General features: G+C 35.2%; 1 long non-coding RNA gene across 1 annotated transcript; it reads left to right on the top strand.

Moving 5' to 3' along the window:
- Nucleotides 1–2713: 2713 nt before the first annotated feature.
- LOC145169079 (uncharacterized) lies at nt 2714–3782 on the top strand. The gene is made up of 2 exons (XR_013742283.1): nt 2714–3153; nt 3373–3782. It is a non-coding gene; the product is annotated as an uncharacterized LOC145169079 (long non-coding RNA).
- Nucleotides 3783–5404: the final 1622 nt, after the last annotated feature.

The raw sequence follows: 5404 nt of genomic DNA, 5'->3' as shown, positions 1-5404 counted from the left end.
AAGATTATGGTTCTCGGGTATCCAATCAATTAATCCCCCAAACCGGGGAAGCTTAAGCGGAAATGAAAGGGTAGGGTGAGGGAAAAGAAAAGGGGGAAGCAAATAAATTGAAGGCTTCGCTCCCAGATCGCTTCGTGAGCTCATTTAGTAGACAACGAGTGTGCGCCCCTTTAGAGAAGAGATATGGGCGAGTACTACACGAGCTCGTAAGTCAAGTACGGAACAAGCCTTGTCTACGAAGCAGAGCGACCCCGTCTTGCTTGCTTCTGGCGAAGCTTATAGCACTGGATATGAAATTTAAGCAGGGTAAAACAGTCCGTGAACAGACCGCAACTTTTCTGTAAAAAGCTGATTTTCAAGCATAGATATGCTTTAGTGACATAACTTGTATTTTTAGTTTGCAAAGCCTTTAGATCATCCAAATAGGATTTTTTTACTTGTATTCCACCCCCCCCCCCCCCTTAAAACTTGGAAAAACTAAAAAATGAAGGGGTATGAACTCACCTTGTGTGTTTTTGTGGTTGGATAAAGAGATGAAAGTGAAGATCTTCAAGCTTAGAACACTTGAAGGTGATGGAAGAACACTTGAAGATGGTATTATCCTATGGATTTTATCACATGTTAATGTGTGCAAATGTAACAAAACTAGTATGTATGTGTGTAAAATCACTAGATTTATGAGAAAAATCTTACCAAAAACTTAAGAACCAACTTATGGATGGGAGATCTTGAGAGAGTTGAAGAGCTTCTTGAGAGGATTATGGAGGAAAAGTGTTGAAGAAGAAGTGGTGAAAAGGGGGGGGGGGGGTGTAACTCTTAAGGGGGAAGGGGATGGGGTGGTGGGGTGGGTAGGGGTAGGGTGGGTGTTGCATGGTTACATGTGGTGTAAAGGCTTGGTTTTATGATGGGTATTAGATTTGTTGGGAAAAGAGCGACCAACATGTCTAGTCATGGGTTTTCACAAAAACAAAAGTTAACCCTTTATTTTTTATAAAATGTTGGCATTTTTATAAAATAGTGGTATTTTTTATAAAGAATTATGGTATAAAGGATGTATAAATATTTAATTTGAACTATGAAAATTCAAATTATTATAAAAGTCATTATTATTAAAAATAAAATACGTTATACGAAAATTAGGTTGATTCCTAAATTCTTTCTGTTAAAAGTTTGGCGTTTTGGGCTGGGCATCGAATTTGTCGCATTTGGTGACGAATTCACCAAAAATTTGTAAATGTAACATTTGATATTAATTTGCCATTTAGTGTAAGGTTCTACTACCTTGTTTTACGAATATTATTTATACTAAAATAATATAAAATTGAATTACCGAATTGTTACGATACTAACCTTGTTTAGGGTTTATATTCGAATATTTTCCACTAAGGGAGGTATTTTGTATTAAAATTTGTTAATCGTCGCTGGACGCATTAGGGAATATCCCTATTCACCTAAAATTCTATTACAAGTTGAGTTGACCTGGTTGACTTTTGTTGTCTTTGTTTGACCAAAATTGATGGTTGTCACACCATCACCAGAATCCACCACCGCTACTGGTCACCACTACTGCCATCGGACACCACCACCAGCTTCGGTCAAACAAAAAAAAATTCATATTTGAAAAACAAAACACTCATTTTTTCAGATCTGCAATCTCAAACATGACTATCAATTTTTCTGCAAACTCAAGAACAACATATTTCTACAAACTCAATTTTTTTTAGATCTCAAGAACAAGAATACATTTTTCCAGATTTGCAAAATCGAACACCCTAGAATCATTTTGTTTTTCCAAACATACACATGGATAACTCCAGACAACAAAATTTGAGTTTTCGAGATGTGCAAACAAAAAATCTGAAAACCACTAGAAAAATATGAGAGAAAACCAAATTGATTTTCCAGATCTGTCTTAAACCCACGAACAACTCCAGATCTTCGCCGCCACGCTTCATTGATTTTCCAAATTTGTCTTAGACCCACCCTAGAAACCTCAAAACCCTAGAAACACCGACATCGTCGTCGTTAGATTTTTCGTACCTAGAGGTCGCCGTCACTATGAGGATCTTTGGAGCAACGATTTTAAAACCCTTCGTCTCTCTTTAGACGGAGGATGACGGTGGTGGTTGGTTTCTTGCGACAGTCACTTGTTGGAAAAGATGAAGGACGACAGTTATGGGCGGTTTCTTGCAGTAGCGGTGGTGGATTCCGATGGTGGTTTCCAGTAGGCAGAGAGAGAGAGAGAGAGAGAGAGAGAGAGAGAGAGAGAGAGAGAGAGAGAGAGAGAGAGAGAGAGAGAGAGAGAGAGAAAGAAGTGGTGAGTGGGTTAGTAATAGGTAGGGGTGATTATTTTTTTTTTTAATTTCAAAATTAGTTAAATTAAATAAAAGAAATAAAAAATGAAAATACAAAAAACAAATTCATTATTTTTAAAAAGTTCAAAAAAAAATTGGACCAACGTCACAACAAATGAAACATTTTGAACTAGTGGTGCAACTTCAAAACATTTTGAACCAGTGGTGCAACTTCAAAACATTTTAGACTAAAGTCTCAATTTTTGACAAAGACAAGATCAAATTTACAATTTTATCTTAAATTTAAAAAAGATAAATATCAGGAGCATTTAAAAGCTAATCTTGGAGAGCATATTGGGACCAAGCTTTAAAAGCAATGTACTACGTAAGGGCCTCTTTTGTTTTTGTTATGTAGCTGATTGGGTTCGGTCAGAACTTTTGGTTGACTTGGTCCCGTTTGATAAAGGGCAAAATGCGTCTGACCCGGTCTAATCCTCTGATTCGATCATGGAAAATTATCTCACTCGGTCCTGAGGAAAACAGAGACTGGCTGAAAATTTCCCCACTTTGCCTTGCCTCATCGTGAACGACATCGCAGCTCCCTTCCTAGCCTGCAACCTCCTTCCTTCGTCGTCTCCATTCTCCACCGACGACGACGTCGATGCCTTCCTCCGTTGCAACGTCGTCTTCCTCATATGAGGACTTTCTTCTTCAACCCTTGAATTGGTATACATACTGATTCAAAATTTGTACATCAATGGTCTGTGATTGTCTTTTTGTGGTACTATCCACTGAACGCAGATAGGGTTTTCACATTAGGATATGTCAACAAGCTGTGTTGATCTCATTATAACAAAAGGTGAGTTTAAGGTTTTTTCTATGACCCTTTTCAATTGTACCCTTTTTTCTAGTATCTGGTTCAACATTCTAGCGATTCCTGTTGGAGAATTGATAATTTCAACCTGAATAGCCATTGTTTTGGAATCTTACAAGTTTTGGTGCAGATTCCTTTTTCTTTCTTCTTATGTTTGGAATGATTCATGTTTGTAGAACTGTTGTTCTAATATTCTGGATATAGGAACATACAGGTTTTGGTGCAGATTCCTTTTTCCTCCGATTTTTTTGGTTGTTTTTGCTGTGCTCGTTGAATTGTTGTTGGCATATGATGCTTGTTGTAGATAGACATGGAGACAAGTTAAATCCAAGAAGAAATCAAACAATGGGTATAGCTTTGTTATAACATGGGGATAAATTGAAGGAATCCCTTTATGTATATTACACACAAACAAATATATGATAGAATGGATGAATTATGCAAGAAATTTGAGAGTGAGTTTAGTAGTGAACTGTGAGTTTAAGCCCAATTAAGCAGCAGGGCACCAGATATATAATTTTTTTTTTCAAGTTTACAGTCTGCTTGTTGATTGTATTGGTTCTTTGTATGTATCTGTTTTTGAATGAGCATGTGTTTTGGGGAGATTTGTTGTATGATTAACCACTTGCGTAGATTTCATAGTAGTAAAACATGGATCATCTAGATTTGATTTCGCCAAACACAGTTTCTTTGATGTTATTAAAATGATAAGGAGTTTTATGAGGTCTGTTAATGAAGTGGGAGGATATAAGTGAAAAATCCTTAATTTATAGAAAATCTTGACTTGATTGACTTTATTAGGCTTTTATGTTCTTTTTTATAGTTTTCATTTTTCAACCGGTGAGAAGAAGGTGAAGACAATCAAGAGAGAGACTATTATCCTATATCTAGATTATAGAATGTTGTTTGAGGGTAATATTATAGTCATTTTGCACAGTTGGATGCAAAATCAAACAACAAGTTTCAATCAGAAATTAACTAAGTCATAACTTTTAACTCAGTCAGCTTCTAACTCAGTTATTAACTATCAAACAACCCTAAGTAAGTTTGTCTCCAACAAAATATCCACATTGGATTAAGGCGTATATGAACCAACTCTTATTAACCATGGTTATTAACGAGGATATCAATGTCGTCACAAAGATTGGGCAATCGTGATTTTCTGCCCCAAAATAAAAGTTATGAACATGAACAATTTTATTTAGGGAGATGCGGTCATTTGGAACAAAAGGGCAAGGACGATTGTCTTTAACAAAGGTGGGCATATGCTTTCAGAAATTAAAAAAAGAATTAGATGATATACTGGAACAGGGGAGTTGATGGACTTTAAAGGAGGCCCAATCAGTGTAAGAACAAGAGAGGGCAAGTCCAATTTATTAGTTCGGTTTTCATGTCCAAAAACAAATAAATTTGACTTATAGATTAGGAATGTGGAGGAATGACGTGTGTGAGGCTTTGTTGTTACGATGGAGATACATTGGACTATTGGAGGAGTGGACTTCGGAGTATAATAATGCTAGTTGGTTATATTTTTAAATAACATTTGTTAGTTATGACAGTTGGTTACATTTTAATAACATTTGTTAGTTGTTAATTTGTTATAGTCCACGTGTTTTTAAAAGTTTTAAATAGTATGCTAGCGAGTGTTTACATTAAGCCAAAATTTAATATGTTCAACGAGTTATAAAAACAACTATGATATTTTATTGAACACTATATATAGTTCGTATGGATAATATTTTTTTAATTCACAATATTATGTTGTTTTTAAATTTTTAAAAAATTGGGTAATCAGCTCTGATATTAACCATTTAACCCTTTAAAAAACGATACCCAAATAATTACCATTAACATTAATAATATATAATATTCATAAATTAAAATATCATGTTGATATAAATGATGTTTTAACAAATTACAAAAACAACCCATTAAATATGGACTACATACGTGACAATATATACGTTTTAAAATTGATATCGATTTTTTTTTTGTAAAAATATTTTTTCCCATTAAATGAATGACCTTAGTTATCATCGTACAACGAATGAGAAGGCAAACGGGCGACAAGTTGCGTCGCGAAGCCTTTTTATATGGTAAAGTCAGTTCTTTTGAAGACTACATCCATAGATCTAGGGGATATAACATTGTTATGCATCATCCATGGTTTTCTGCTAAGAAGCTTCACCGCATCCGGCGCAATAAAACCAAACGTATCAAATGCAAATGGTATGAA

The sequence above is a fragment of the Lactuca virosa genome, chromosome 4 (assembly GCF_052849685.1).
Source record: "Lactuca virosa cultivar CGN04683 chromosome 4, Lactuca_virosa_CGN04683_v6, whole genome shotgun sequence".
Taxonomy (NCBI): Eukaryota; Viridiplantae; Streptophyta; class Magnoliopsida; order Asterales; family Asteraceae; genus Lactuca; species Lactuca virosa.
Note: the sequence above shows the minus strand (reverse complement) of the source record. Positions and strands in the feature narration are given on the sequence as shown.